We start from the raw sequence: 16205 nt of genomic DNA, 5'->3' as shown, positions 1-16205 counted from the left end.
CCCGCTCGCGCTCTCGTCATTTAGCGGAGGTTAAATTTTATGATCTGCGAAGAATGTTTTCCCTTCGTTCGGGTAAAACCGCAAAAACCACTGTAAACACCAACAGCACAAGCAGCTTCGTCTCGGCGACGTGTGAAAGTGATAAAACACACACCCAGTCCCTGGTCAGTGGCAGTTCCAACAGGGCTTGCTGGACCATGTTTTGTCCCAGAATCGAAATGGTTGGCGACACAGGGTTTGACGCTAGAGGGGGGAACGGTCCGGCGGTCATCGTTTAATGAACGGCAGAAAGGCAAGATATTTTAACTTGAGGTCATCGATTTTTTTTTCGCCTGGCCCTGCACTAATTGGCAGAGTCTGGTGTGGTTAGGATTAATTACAAAATCGGCGCAGCTCAGGATACTGCAAAACCGAAACCACTGCAGACGTAAACGTTGCGTCAAAATATTTTGAAGCAGATACACGCCTATCTGGTTTATGGTATGTTTTCTTCCACCAAAAAATGCAAAAAGAACTTCTGTTTTTCCCGTCGAATTGCGCTTCCAAACGCAAGCTCATAAAACGGTGGTCCATTTCATGTTTTTTGGCGAAATGGTCCAGTTCGGACATTGGATATTTACATTACAATCATTACTTCCACTTGTTGTAAACAAAATTTGTTTTCTTTCTGTCTAAAAGAATAATCTTTTCTTTTTTATTTATTGTATTACGGTCTTCCTCCTGCTAATCCTTCCTCGTGATTAAAATTTACAACTTCTTTTTCATTTTTCAATATTTTGAAGTTTGGTTGTAATATTGCTATTTATTTTAATTATATTGATCATAATTTATCAAATTTTCAATTCTATTTTTCATAAACAGAACATACTAAGCTTACTTTCTTAAATTGTCACTTTCAAGGTTTTCATAAACTAGGTTTTTAGAAGGAAGACTTTCTTTATTTTCTTTAAGAGACGAACTGTCGATAAGGTTCGTTATCCTTTTATAAATGTTTCGAGGTTAGGTTCTTCCGGTTTAAATGATACTATTCTAATGTCCAAGTATTTTTACACTTCTTTATTTGTATATTCCTTGTCATGACACAAAGCGTACAAAGTATTCACACTCTATTTTAGGTACTTTAATTGCGTAGAATATATGCACACCTCGAAAGGGGGTTGCGTTTCGTTGACCGAACGAAGGGGATCTGTGGCTACATCTCTTAGGGGAGGGGGGTTGGGACTCGTTCGGAACACGAATGCACTTGACCGTGGGCTCTCCGCACGGTCCGGTGGACTTCAAGGTTTTTTCCCCCTTGTTTTATTTCAATTCCCTAAGCCCTCTCCCTCGGTGGTTTCAGCCAGAGTCGCCGCCCTGCAAACCCAAAGTAGTCAATCACCGACACCGTTGCCTTGCCGCTTCTCACCTGTATTTTCCCTAAACAGCCATTCCACCCATGCCCTTCCCCTACCTACCATCCCCCCCGGGAGAGTGTCTTGGGACTCCTCGGTTGGAAGGCGGGACTGGACTCTCAACTCACACTGCGTGTGTGATGAACGGCCTCTTCGATTATGAGGTCAGTCGAGCCCTCGAGGGCGGTGGCACAGGAAGAAGAAGAAGGAAAAACGAGAAGGTAAAACAACACGGGACTGGATGGAGGCAGGCTTGCGTTCATCCATCCCGCGCGCGACGACTGAAAACGATTAAATCTCGCACGAAAGCGAGAATTTTACGTGTTTGAAAGTGAAAGAAGACGCGTCCGGTCCTCGCGGGGACCCTCGGAACAACGTGGTCTGACCGGGACCTTTTGCAGGCTCGACGCGCTTTCTCCCCGGCGGACGGGGAACGACCGAGCTTGGTGTGGGAATGACGGAACGGCAAACCCGGGTCCGCCGTCCAGGAAGGGAAAGTGAGTTCCAATCTGGATCTGGGAGGGTTCGTCATTGTTTTTATTTCCTGCCCCCCCTGCTTTAGTGGCCAGTTCACGCGAATCGCACGAATCGTGGCCATGTTGCGATTTACTCCTGGGAGTTCTCCGTCATCCCTGAGGCGGCTGGCTGTGGATGCTGGCTCCAGGAGGTCTGGCCAATACGTACCGACATTGTCGAAAAGCATCGTGGCGAATTAGTGGTGGTCCGGCTTCTGCCCTTTTTAGCCTCACCCAAATGGACCTGCGGGATGGATCCGGTTTTTGATGGAAAGGCACGAACTCCGCATCCGAAAGGAATCCGCTGCACTTTGTTGTGGATGTGGGTTCCTCCCGATGGTTGCATTTGGTTTGAGGATTGTGTACTAATTTTAGCAGATTTGGTTAGATCTGAGCACGTTTTGTTTGCCTTAGGATCGGCTACAATCGATAGTTTTCGTTCCGTTGACTCATGCCACGTAGGGAACATAACCTACAAAGCATCGAAAGCAGGATGGGCTTCTTGTTCATCTGGCGAAAATCTTTTCCGATCAACCTCTGAATCATTCGTTGAAAGTCATAGCACAGAAAACGATTGCGCAGTGCTGAATTCTCCTTTGGATCAGATCCTTCGAGAAGGATGGACCAAAGTATTTAGTCCTATACTGGCGAGATGACTAATTCTAAAATGTTTCCCTCAAAAAAAATGATGTCTGATTTTAAATTGCCTTTTTAATGGATCAATTTTTGTATAGCTTATTGACTCACTAACCACTCAGTCAGAACTCATTAAACCACGAGTGAAAGATATTTGCTTCCCGGGGAAATCATAAAAAATGTACTTCCGTGATTAACTGCACTTTAATTCACTGTTTATGGTTGTAATATTTCACAGATTAACCTAGTTCAGTTTATTGCTGGAAACAAAATTCCATACTTCCAACACCGACTGTAGAACCCAAACCTCACGGAAAAGCAGATCAAACGGAGTTTTATTGGCCTTAATAAACCTATGTCTTGCTTTCGATTATTAACTGTTAAACAGATAAGCTTTCAACTATTAGCCTGTCGCGGTGAGTGAAGTGTCTGTCTGGGTGGGTGCGTGTGTTGTTGTAGCCGAGTTCCGACGATATATATCCCATCGGCTTATCGTTCCACATGCAAATTATTGGTTACTTGGTTGGTGGGGAAAATTAGGCTTTAACCTATTTTCTTTTTCCGTGTGGCTGGTGGAAGGCCGCTGCGTTCCAGCTCAATGAAATCACGCCGCTAAGAGATTCGGCCGTGCGACTGAATGGAAGGGAACAAGCGGAGATCACAATCCATCCATACAGCTCTCCCGGATTCGGTTCCCGGTGTTTCCTCGCTGTAGATATAATTATAGGTACCGGTTACGATTCATAATGATTCCGGGCGGTTCCCTCCCCCAGGGCCCTCATCCTCGCCCAACCAATTTGTGCCCGGGCCTGGACAAGCCTCCTCCTCGGGCAAAATATCCCCTTTCTAGAGCTTCAGCATCCGTGTTGCCGGATCGATGCCAGCGGCTGACTCATTTGTTATGAAACTTCGCACCTTCTCTTCGGCTTCGCCGAGGCTCGGCCTAGCCTCGGTTTGTCTTCTTCTGCGCGAGTTCGAGGCCGTTTCGGTGGAGAATTTCCGGCGTAACCGGATTATCAAATGACTGCCGGAGTGAACGCGGGTGAAATGGCGATCGTGCGAGGGTGAGTTCAAAATGGGCGATGATCATCCTTCGATCTCCTAGAGTTTGCAGACTTACTATTATCGTGCCGTTTTCCTACGAGTTAAGAAAGGTCTCGATCAACTGAATCCTATGCTCAAGAGGTTCAAGGGCTTCGTCAAACGGCAACAAGGGTCCAGGTGCCAGTTCAGGTTGCTTTGACAGCACCAGCCCAATGATGGTGAGGTGAAATGGAAACTGGCTAACCATTATCCAAATGAACCACATTTGTCTGCTACACGAACGCGAGCAATCAGTGACCGGGTGCGGGGTGAAGTAGGTGATGATTGCTAATAAATTTACAAGAAAATTATAGATTATTATCGACCCACCGCAACCGGCACCACCGCCATGAGCGACCTCGCCGTATAGTCTTCAACGTCCCTGAACCTGAGTGATTGATTGTGCACGAGCGGAGTGAAAACTAGTGAAATCTATTCGCTTGATTTGTGAGTGCATTTTGCGATAGTGGCTTGAACTTGAAGCCAGGAAATTTTAGATTAAAGGGTCCGGATTTTAAGAAAATTGGTACTTGAACATATTTTCTGTTATGATCCTTACTAGTTATAATCGAAATAAGAACAGTCTTATTTTAAAAACGTTTATATACAAATTGACGTAAACTGTGTTCAGAATATACTAAAACTCAATTAAGTTGTATTACTTCAAATAATTTTGGTCGCAAATATCGTGAAGACTTGGGCGCTCACTTAAATAAGAATTCTTTGATATTTGTTGTGGGAATTTATTGTCTCTTTAGATCCTCAGTAACGTTCTCCAATATCGTTAGATATCGGAACTCTCCTCCGTCACAGTGCGTACCAAATTTTGTGCTATGACAATTCAGCCAAATGATTACGTATTTCTACAATAAACAGCCGGCCGCCGGTTGACGCACACCTCAACGTGATAATTTCCCATAAGCGGTTTTCTAGCCGAAGCTTGATCAAAAGAAACCTTTGTTTCTTGCGTTGGTGAAATAAAACCGTCTAGGAGTAGGTGTTTTGCGTATTAAACTTACGTCCATAATTTTTCCGCTAGTGTCACCGGTGGACAAATATCTTCTTTGTTAGAATACACTCCTATCAATGCGCCCTATCATTTATCTACTTGCCAAACAAGTTTGGGCAATACATTTGTAACTTTGGAGAAGAATGAATGATATGGTAGAACTAAATATCCCATTTGTCTGGAATGTTCTGACGGCGAGATCCGCTTCCGACTCAGCCCAACCGCCTGTTTTATTGGTTGACTGCAAAGTTTCACTTTTGCGGGTGCAAAGCTAAATCGAGTCCATCGCGATAAGTTTTCCAGGACATGACCCGAGCGATCAACGCCTAGAGGCCGTGAGTTGTGCCGGCACTGATGCCGTTCGGAAAGGTCTACACGTTAGGTGTCTCTTTGTGTGCCACTCGCTGTTGTCGTTGTCAGCCAACGTTGTGTGTTGTATGCAACGACCGGGACAGGTGGCGAGGATGAGATAAAGCGCACCAAATGCATGATTAATTAGTCATCCCAGCCAAACATTCCGCCGTTGTTGTGCCGCACTTATCGTACCGTATGACTCGTCCACTCGCCCATCCATCCGTCAGAGGCTGCGAACGTCGGATTTCCCCTAGATCCTCCCGGGGACTGCCTTTGACAGATGCGTGATGAGTGAACGAACCCATCAGGCATCGGGATATGGGATTCTGGGTGCTTTGCGCGTGTCGTCGGCCGGGAGCCATAAAAGCTCACAGGTACCCATACCGTCGCCGTCAGTCGTGTGTCCGCGGTCGATGGTCTGATGAGACGCTTTATTAAACCGTCTACCGCTTCGGTCTTCGTCGGCTGTCTACCTTCACCAGACCACTGTGGCTGGATAATCTTCCGGCTGCGTTTGCAAATGCGAAAGCTACTACCAGAGGCGCAGTGAATGCCAGAGGTAACATATGTAAATTGATAATTACGCCGAGGTATTAACCGATAGGGTTAAGGGATTCTACACCGACCACGACAAACGGTGAGGTACAACACGGACGGAGAGCTGTCGTTGTTGACGTTTGTGGCTTACTGTTTATGGTAGGAACCGTTTGAAAAACATTCTCCTGGAAGGGGTCTTTGAAGTCATTAATAAAATTATGCCACTGCGGCTGTAATTGAGTGCTGGGATGTGACATTTTAATGAAGTGTGTGTGATGATTGATGTATGGTTGTGGCATTTCATATGCGACTTTGGACTTCTTGTCTGGAATAAAAATAAATATTAAAAGGCGTAGTGTTTCGTAATAATTTAAATTTAATAGCTCCCTTTTATTGATTCTCTGAAAAAGCTTTGACTTTTTTTTTCGTCAAAATACTACCTGCCCTCCTCCTACATTGCATATATCTTATGTCGGGTTGCTTTGTTTGAAGCGTTTTTTATCTGTTTTGCAGGTAATCCTCTTAATCCCGTTGTCGTATTAGCGCGAACACATGTCGGACAGCTTTTGCTTTTTTTGTTCATCTCTGCAAATCTAAATTACCTGCAGAATAAGATTTTAAATTCTCTACACACACACACCCCCTCGTCGTCTCGCCAGCGCGGTCGTTCAATCTCGACTGCTTTATGATGATGTGCGCTTGGGAGCAGCCGAAAGAAAATGGCAAATGTCAATTTCGCACTTATTTATTTGCATAGAGCCCAAAAAGCTGCCGGAAGAGGCGTTAAGGATGGGGAGGTGAACACCGAACCCGAAGAAACAATAAAACTGTTCCGCCGGTATTTAGTTTTCGGCATAAATTTGCTCATTTTCTCACAGAATCTTTTGGTCCTCAATCTGTGAACGAATCTTTCCTGTTTCCTCGCCACCCCGGGGAGGTGAGGCCGTGGGAAGGACATGCATGTATAATTACACATTCCGGTAAATCCATCCTCGGGGTTGTATAGAGTCTCTCGGGGCAGTTTTCAGTTCTTCAGGTCGCTCGCGGTGCTGCCAGACATATACAGAAGGGATCTCAGGAGTTGAGCTATTCATTTGAAGCTTGCACACTCCGGCCATAAGCTACTGTTGTCTGTGCGGCATAATTACGGAATCTAATTAGTCACATTTAAGGAGACGAAAAGGAAGCGAAACAAAAAACTTCGTCAAAGACGCGACCCAACCCAACACGATTAGCTTAATCGAGTGGCATCATTTCTGGTTGCTGCATTCGGTTCAAGCGTCCGTCGTTTGTGTTTTGTATTTTAGTGTCTATTTCTCTGTCTCTTCATCTCCTAACCTCATCCATTCCTCATTCCGTGGGACGCGAATGTTTGGAATATTTTCCCGTGATTTATAACATTATATATATACATCTTCAAGTCGTGGCCTGCGGTCAACAAACGCTTTAGCTCCAGCGAGAATTCCACCGCGCGAGAGCTGCTTCCTCGTTTGGGTTTTACAAACTCCATTGCTTCGTTTGACGATGTTTGCGTCCGGGAGTTTGGACTTTATTTTTGGCATTGCGGTACCCGACCAGGCAGAGGCGACCTTGAAGTTGAAGAAGCCTAAGAAGCGCACCAGCAGCCCGCTAATCTGCGACAGCCTGCTCTAATGGGCATGGTCCGTGGCGAATCGAACACGGAAGGATTGTGGAGCACGATGATTCGGTGGCCGGTTAATGAAAAACGAGCATCATTGAGTTGATAGTAGACCGGAGTTTGTGTGTGTGTGTGACCCTATGATGGGATGGGCCCAACAAAGCGCGATTGGGTATGGCGTAAATCGTTAGGCCGACCAGAAAGGTCAAACATATCAAGCTTCATCAATCTAAAGCCGACCGCGGCTTTTCGGTTTTCGGGCGTTCGTTCTCTCTGGTGTGACGATGCCGTTCACACGAGGTTTCTTCTTTTCCTGTCCACTTCATGAAAACACATAATGCCGTCGAGAACAACGCGCGCGCCTGCATTTTCATCAATCTTGTCCCTTTCGCCGTGCACGCCACGCAAAGTCCACCGTTTCCCTCGAGCGATGCATTGTCTTAAGGCAGGTCCTCCAGAGGAGAGGCCCTCTTGTCCGGCGTGATGTAACGTTGAGTAATCCATTCGGACGGGGCCAGTTCTTGCGCCTAATGAAAGTAAAGATCATTATCCGCTCGAGCACTCTCATCCGCGTTCAGGTGAGTCCCAAGACCCTTTCGGGCAGGTGAGACTCTTGCCGAACGGTGAAGAAAAGTTTGGGGAAGGCCTAGGAAAATGAAAATTGAAATTTTATCAAATCCATTTCCCCTTCCCCCAGGCCACGAAGAACAAGAAGCCAGTCGAAGTCAGGTGGGCGGTTACGAAAGTAAAAGCTTTGCACAACATACATATAGCGCCTCTGATGGCTTGATGGTCGCCGTGCAACATAGGACAGAAACTAGGGGAGGAAGAGCGATAGGAGGTAATGAACTCCCTGGTTCGATTTTCTAAGGAAAGCTCTTTTCCTGTACCGTCTTCAGGCGTGGAAGATGGGGATTAAAGTTAAACGAATTTTCGTTTAATTAAAGACTCTCCTCTAGAGCTCGAAATTAATCAGCTGGTAAGTGCCGCTTTTTCTATTAACTGGATCGAGGAAAATTCATTTACCCATCGTAAATGAAATGGAAACCTTCCAGAAAATGAAACATCTGTTATATTTTTGTTTCATTTTTCAATTGAATTAATTTATTTTTTCGTTCTCCAAAATGTTATGATTGGGGTTGTGCCTTATGAATTATTTTGCGGGATTCATTCACATGAATCTTTCACTTAAGATTGATTCAGATGGATTCTTGAATCTTTTGGCATTCGAACCTGGAAATGTTTATGAATCTTTCGAAACCTTAATGATTGTTCATGAATCTTTCATGGATCTTTGACGAATCTCCATGCTTCTTTCATTGGCGTGAATCATGCGACTAAATAAAAGTCCCTATACCCATTTTTTGCTCATAAATTTTCGTCATTTGATAAAGCTTTGGGATTCATGAATCACTCATCAAAAGATTCATGAATCTCTAAAACGCAAAGAATCATTCAGATTCATGTATCTGAATCTGAATTACAAAACTCTAGTGATGATCCTTCATACGTTTTTATATTTTTATTTCGTACTGACTTTCAAGTTTGTAAGCATGTGGAGTGCTGTTGATTTCGTTTTGTAACTGAACTAAAGCTGAAATGTTCGTTGACATAGTATTAGAGTACACAATTTTTGAACACATTCGACATGTTTTTTTCTCTTTTTTCAAATTGAATATCACTTCTAGCGATGCATACTTTGTTTCTACTTTACAATGCTACTTATTTATTTACTACTTATTTATTTAGTACTTTCTTTTTATTTTCAAGTGCTACTACTACCTTTTTTACGTTTTCGATGTGTTTGCTTCTTTTTTTTTCTTTGATGGTTTTGAAGAGCTAAAGCTACATAGTATTAGAGTTCGCAATTATTGAACACATCCGGCATTATTTTCTTCGTTTTTTTAAATTGAATTTAACTTGTAGCAATGCATACTTTGTTTCTATTTTAAAATGCTACTTATTTAGTTACTACTTATTAATTTAGTACTTAGTTTCTATTTTCAAATGCTACTGCTTTTTTATGTTTTTGCTAGCTAACTTTTTTTATGTTTTCCATGTATTTGCATCTTTTCTTCTTTGTTGATGGTTTTGAAGAGCTACAGTTATGATCTGTTTGACGTGGTTTTCACTACATGAATTATTAAACATTCATAGTTTTTTTCTAGCAGTTTAAAGTAGGCTGTTTATAAATAAATCCCAATCTTAAAACTTGCAAAGTTGGAGAGCAGAATTGAATCGTCCATGATTTCGGTAGAGAATTAACATTTCAAAAGCGTCATTGGTGAAACGTTCCGCCGAAAATCACTACCGGCGAATGACAATGATGGCGATCGTTTCGAGAGAGCCTGCACTTAATATTCAAATCTTCATATCGAATGCTCAGCCAACTTAACTTGTTCAAGGCCCTCCGGGGACGGAGCGAAACTTAATCGAAAAAAACTACTCCACGTTAATCGGTCCACAACCCTGTCCTCGGATTACCACCCCAAAGTGGTCACTCTACGGTTTGTGGTCGCCAGGACGGACCGGGCATCATCGGGCGGTCACCGCGATAACTTCATTTTCACCCAACCCCCCCTCCCATTCCAACTCGCCCTGGTGTTGGGCCGCAAACTTGACCGTATTTCCAACCGGAGCCCTATCCATCGTACATGTATGCGTGTGTGTGCGTCCCTGGCACACGTGCCATACGGAGAGTGGCCAACGGAACGGAAGTGGAGAAGTCGGCCACAGAAACGCGTTTTTCTGGTGTAAATATAACGCCAAGCACCGTGGTCGTCGCGGTTCCCCCTCCGCCTTCCCTTCCTCCCACACACACACACACATCACATCACATTATGCGCGCAGTTTTCACTTTCAGTTCTCACTTTCAGCCGAAACCGGTTTGGCGAATGATTGGTGCTCCCCTTTTCGCAGGCTTCCCTGGAGGGAGGGGGGAGTGTTGGAGGGATGCGTTCATGTACCTCCGGTGATATTTACGGGACCAATCGACCAAGACGATGAATATTAAGATACAGATAGTGAGAGTGAGAAGAATCTCGGTTCCCGTGTAGGGAAATGATGGAGCATAAAAATGTGTTTTCATTTTATGACATACACTCTGGATTCAACATAATGTGCTCCTGCTTTCGATGTTTATGATGTATGCCGTTTGTCGAGAGCTAGGGATGCCTTTTTCCCTGTATCCCATTCAACCGTTTGTCCCTCGGTTTGCTTCCAGTGGGACCAAAGTGCATTAAACGATCGCTCGCTTTTCCAAACTGTTATGACCGTAAGTATTTGCATGTAAATTTGTCCCCGGAGGTCGCGGGGTGCAGCAATCAAGAGGTCAAAGGTTCCAGTTGGTCCCGGTCTGTGAGAAACACACACACACTTCTTCTCCCCGCGTGACACTTTCACTCCACCAACGAAAGGCAAGTGTCACTAGGTCGCCATCTCCTCGAGGGGGAAGAGGTGTGGGTTGTGTTGGTGAGAGTGTTACAACCCACACCCGGGGCGTATCTGTGGTTGCAAATTCCGTTCCCCCACCCCACCCACTACCACCACCACTCCACTCGCCTGGCGATGCAATTCCCGACTGTTGTGTGTTGACGCTGTTTCATAATAGTATTTTCGTTGCCGGTGGTGCTTTCCCGGCCCAAATGGTGCGTATAAACGCCATTCAGGTTGGCCGCGGGGCCACTACGCAATCGCTCCGCGTTGCCGGAACTGTGCCTCCTGGGGATGGTGGGGGACGGTTACGACGTTGCGGTTTCTGCGGGCGCTAAGTGCTGGCCGGGGATGGCCTTGTTGCTTGGCAAAGGGGAGGAGGTGGATAAAATGGAACTATGATTAGTGGGGGGTGGTGGTAGGGTTACCTGCACTGTTTGTGACGACAACGTTTTGGCCGGATCTGGTGCATCACACCACCACCCTCCCCCGGTACGACACAACAACATGGAAGCAGTAATTGCATCAATTGTCTCGTCCAGTGCATCAACCATTTGTCTCCCACCGTCCCCCCACCCACCCAGGGCGCGTGCATAATGATAATCAGAAGCCGATGCTGCCGATGTCGTCGGTTGGTTCGGACCGACGTTTCGGAAGTGAGTTTCAATGAGTGCGGAAATGTATTTCTGGTCGCACGGAATGACGAATTGCTGGCCTTTGCAAAAGTGAGAGTAAATAAACGTACGTAGCCATTAACGGGAGATGGGAGTTGGGGGAGGGGTGGGAACAGACCTGTGACGAAAGTTTCGTCATCGTTGGCTCCGAGTCGGTTTTACGGTGGATTTTATGAGGGAGCAGGTCCGTTTCACTTCCGCATGTGGGAATTTTTATCGATCTTCTGCAACCAACATGTCTTTCGTCACATGATTAAATGATTGTCTTTAGATAATGGAAGGAAATCCCACTGATATTAATATTAAGTGCAAATTAGTGATGTGTCTTATGAATCTTTAGGCGAGAATCAGTCATATGAATCTCTCACCTAAAAATCATTCAGATTGATTCATGAACCTTTTCGAATAAGGATTTTTAAGGATTCGAATCTTCAAACGTTGATGAATCTTCCGAAACCTTAATGAATCTTTCCTTTCACCAATCTACTTGATTTTTTCATTGGTGTGGATCATGCGACCAAAAAAAAATGATCTCTATATCCATTTTTTTATCTCTTATTTTCTGTTCTTTCAACATTCATGAACCTTTGGGATTTATGAATCTCTCGTTTTAGGATTCATGAATTTTTAAAACATTGTAAAGATTCAGGAAACTTAATCGAAATTACACAACTCTAGTGGCAAATGATTTAAATGGTTGTTCGCTAAACCAATACGATCATCAAACTGAGGATGAGCATAAATATTGTTGTTGTGGTAAAAAACACAGAGTAATGAACCATTAGGACTCTTTGAGGCAATCTTTAGAACATTGTTTTAACTACATTACCAAAATGGAATATTGTTCCTGAAAAACGAAGCAGTCAATTTTTTGAATACCTTTTGACAATAATATGACACACTTTCGGTCGAAAACCTTTCAGCAAAGACTTTTTCATCGATCGCATGAAAATTTTCAACAAAATTAACTACTTGCAAATTTGCTTCTGTTGATAAAAATATATCTTGTAAGATTTGGTTTGTCACTTATCCATAATACAAAGTAAAACATTTGGTACTGACATTTTTTTGTAACAGGAACCAGTTCTTCAACTGTACCAACATTTCAAGGCAGAAAGTAAGCTGCTTTCTTCTCTTTTTTTATTATTTTCATATACAAGTTATTGCATGACATCTACCATATTTCGCTGCTTAGTAAGATTTAAAACTATTTTAGAAAAAAGGTTTTATTAATTCGAAACGTGTTTGTCCTTCGTTTGAAAAGTTGATCGAATTAGAACGGCATACGAAAGTTAAAGCTTAGGAATTAAGTTGGTCGATGACATTTTTATTTTCACTCGAGGCAACCGGATAACAACCTGAGGGAAAATTTGAAATTTAATCAGTCTTGCGTTAAATTTATAATACATTAGAGGATTACCATTCGCCTCTTTGGGTACCTGAGAAAGACACGACCTTATACACAAATGCCAATGTACTTTTGCTCTACCGTTAGCATACTCTGCAATAAAATTTTCTCGGAAGGTCATAAAGCACCGCTCCAAGGTATCCCGCGTCGATAATAATTATAAATCAAACCTCAACCTCTCGTCCGCGACCCAGGGAAAAGTAATGTTCCATTGGCTGTTTTTTTCTTCTACGTGCCGAAATGGTGGACGAAAGTTTTGGCCTTAAATAAAGCGTGGATAGCGGGGCCCGGGATCGGCACTTTCCCGCGAGTTTTTCTCACCTCACTACGGTTGGGAGCATTTGGGTCGGAATGTTTGTCCTATTGAAGATTATCTCCCATTATGTGTTGATCCGAGGGTGCAAAAGTTTCATCTTTAGAGTGAGTTTAATTTATGTTTCGTATTATCGTCGTTCTTTACCACTGAGGTGCAAATTGAAATTGATAATTTAGTGGTCAAGCTAAGCAAGGACATTGAAATTACAAAAGTTTTTTGTTTTGGTTGGTGTTAAAAGTTGAAATTTAAAAGTTTGGAATGGATCGGTTTAAAAAAACAATGAGAGAAAATATTTATATTTGGCTCAAAGCAATCTCAAGACGCTAGAAAAGATGGTGAAGGAAACGTAAAACAAAGAACCAGGGTAAGATCAAAGTACAAACCCAAAACAGATTTTCGAATAGCGCTTGGGGAACCTTTCAGTGTATTTTCTTTTTGTTTTCTATCACACTAACACGCTTCGAATTTGTTTCCAAAGCCGAACTGTAACGGATGAAGGGAGCCAACAGATGAGTTAGTGGTACATTAATCAAACACGAATCAACCGACTGTCACGCGACGTTTAATGTATTCCATCTGCGACCAACTGCAGTCTCTTTTCCCACTTTTCCCTGCGTTTGCACTGAGGATGTTCCGTGATTCAGTCGATCAGTTCTTTGAACGTTTCCAACGACGAGCTGCACTCTGTTGCGCTCCAGGTTCAATCATTGAACCATGCGCACATTACAAACGTGCATCATACCTCCTTAGCCGATTAGATGCAGCTGAAGTTCGACATCAAAGTCTAGTCAAGGGGTTTCTCGTTCCGTTGTTAGATCTCCTACACCGTGTTGGACAAAACCGGCGTACAGATTGTATAATGTACGTTCACTTACAAGCTCCTCCCGTCCGATACATTGCACCGATCGCTGGATCACTCTCTCGTGTCGAAAAAAACATGAAATTACCCTGTCTCTTCTTCCCTGCTCATCTTCTCCTCGGGTGGTTTGTTTCGGTTTTCCATTTACGCTACGGTTGATTTATTCCATTATCGAACGACCTAACTGTAACTATGACGAGCTGTCTGTCTGTGTCGAACGGAAGATTATGTCTTATGCTCCTACTTCTAACCAACCTCTGTGGGTTGCCTGAGCGCCTTGACTGACTGATGGACCCGCCTTCGAACATAAATCTTACCATTTTGTCATCCTACTGATCTTTTTTTTCTCTTCTCTGTTGTTTGTTTCCATTCTTTTCAGAACATTAATCGGTGATTCGTCCACATTGTTGCGGCCTATCGAAGCTACCGAGACGTTCTGACAGATAAGCGCACACCCTGGAAAAGTCCATCTCGTTGTCACCCGAAAATAGATGAAAATACCTCCCAAAAAACAATACCGAATACGATCTGATTGACCACTATCGCTCGAAAGCGAAAGGAACACACGAACGCACACTCGGAAACTGACAGGTTGCGATCGAGTTTCACCCAGTTTGTCAGCGTGACACGCGGTCTCGAGTGTCAGCAGCAAGGAAAAAAAACGGGAAAAACAAAACACTTGCCGTGACAGGAGTGTGACAACGAAGTGACACAACGAAGTGTGTACCAGCAGAGACACCTCGGGGACGTCGGAGGACCCAGGACACCAGAAGACCAGACACTGACCTTCTCGAGCCCTGCATTTTCCCTCCTTTCTGGAGCCGTGGGATGATGATGATATTCTGTGACCTCCAGCACAACAACGGGAGCAGCAGTGTTGTAAGCGGCAGCTGTAAAAGCGCGACCAGTAACGCACAACGACGTCCACGACCGGACACCCTGTGGCTTTGCGGGGAGTGAGTCGTGTACAAAAAATAAAAAAAGGCCTGCGAAAGAGAAAGCAACAAATAAAGCCGGTGGAATGAAATATTAAGGAACGGGAAAAAACTACAACGAATAAACCCAACAAAAAACCGCTAAACCGCGAACGACGCGAGAGATCGGTTGAGAAAAAGGTGGGAAATCCAAGTCGAGACAAAAAAACAAATTCCACAGAGAGAGAGAGAGAAAAGAGAAACGAACGCTGACGATAAACGACATCATCGAAGACTAGAAAAAGGTGGGAATAAACATTCCTGTAAAGGTTCTTCCACAATACGCGAAGAAACCGCGATAGAACAGAGCAGTGGATAATCGAAGAAGGATAAAACCGAGCGCGAGTGTATGCTGTGGAGTGATTATTAAGCAATCATCATTGCTTCGCACGCCGAAAGGTGTACAAGCGCGAGACGGTGAAGCTAAAAATATTTCCTTCTACTCGCGGAAGTTCCGGATATCCGGACCGGGGTGCTGTTTGGTAAACCGATACCCGTCCGTTAGAGAAGTGTGTGTTTGCTCGGTGTGAGCACGTCATTTTTGTGGCAAAAGGCATTTTAAGTAGCGTTGACGGTGCAGTGTTGTTTTACTGTGGTGTAAATCGTTTTTTTTATCTGCGTGATTTGAGAAGTATTGTGTTAGTGATCGTTTACACGCGCGAATTCAATTATCTCTGCAAAGCTCGTTGCAGTTTCGTGTCGAAACCCAAGACGTAAGTTTAAATGTTTTTCTTTTGTTCTTCTTTATTTATCATCTACTTATTCCATTAAACAACGCATAAAGTAGATTGTTAACATTATCAGATCTTTTAGGCACTACAGAAAGGAGTCTGGAAAAAATGTTTCCTTTAGCAGCTTCATCAATTAATTTGGATGTTATTCATTTGTCTGCTTTGGGCCAAACTTTTTCTGTTTTTCATTTACATTCGTTAAATCAATTCGTTTCTCAAACACTTCAAAGGAGTAATTAAATTTCATCAGTGTTTCTTTCTTTCTTTTGTTGTGTTTACCAATCTTTCTTTTAATTTGTTCAGTTTTTATTTTAAACAAAGTATAGCTTCTCTTATTTTAATTCTAGATAACTTAAGCTTTTTTGCTTTGTGCAAAGTGAACAGTCCATCTTTATTTTAATAACGAATTTGATACAGCTTATATCTCTTTGTCCAATTGAGAGTTCTACTGAAATATTCAAATGTAACAAGAGATCTACTAAAATCTTCAATGTATTTTTGCGCAAAAGAAATGGTCCCGTTGTATGCTCTGGCAAGTGTAATTTCTGACTAACCTTACACGCACTGATAATCGCACGACCTCCTCGCACACTAACCTCACTGCGCTAAGGACGTCTGAGGGATGTGACTCAGCGAGCATCGAACTT

At 43.6% G+C, this 16205-nt stretch overlaps 1 protein-coding gene across 1 annotated transcript in view; it reads left to right on the top strand.

Moving 5' to 3' along the window:
• Nucleotides 1–14842: 14842 nt before the first annotated feature.
• LOC131260807 (uncharacterized) overlaps nt 14843–16205 on the top strand; it is a 65212-nt gene continuing 63849 nt past the window's right edge. The window contains exon 1 of the mRNA XM_058262634.1: nt 14843–15540. The gene's annotated coding sequence lies outside the window, so the exon portion shown is untranslated. The remainder of the gene's footprint in view (nt 15541–16205) is intronic.

Source organism: Anopheles coustani, chromosome 3, assembly GCF_943734705.1.
Source record: "Anopheles coustani chromosome 3, idAnoCousDA_361_x.2, whole genome shotgun sequence".
Classification (NCBI taxonomy): Eukaryota; Metazoa; Arthropoda; class Insecta; order Diptera; family Culicidae; genus Anopheles; species Anopheles coustani.
This window is presented reverse-complemented; position numbering and strand designations above follow the sequence as displayed.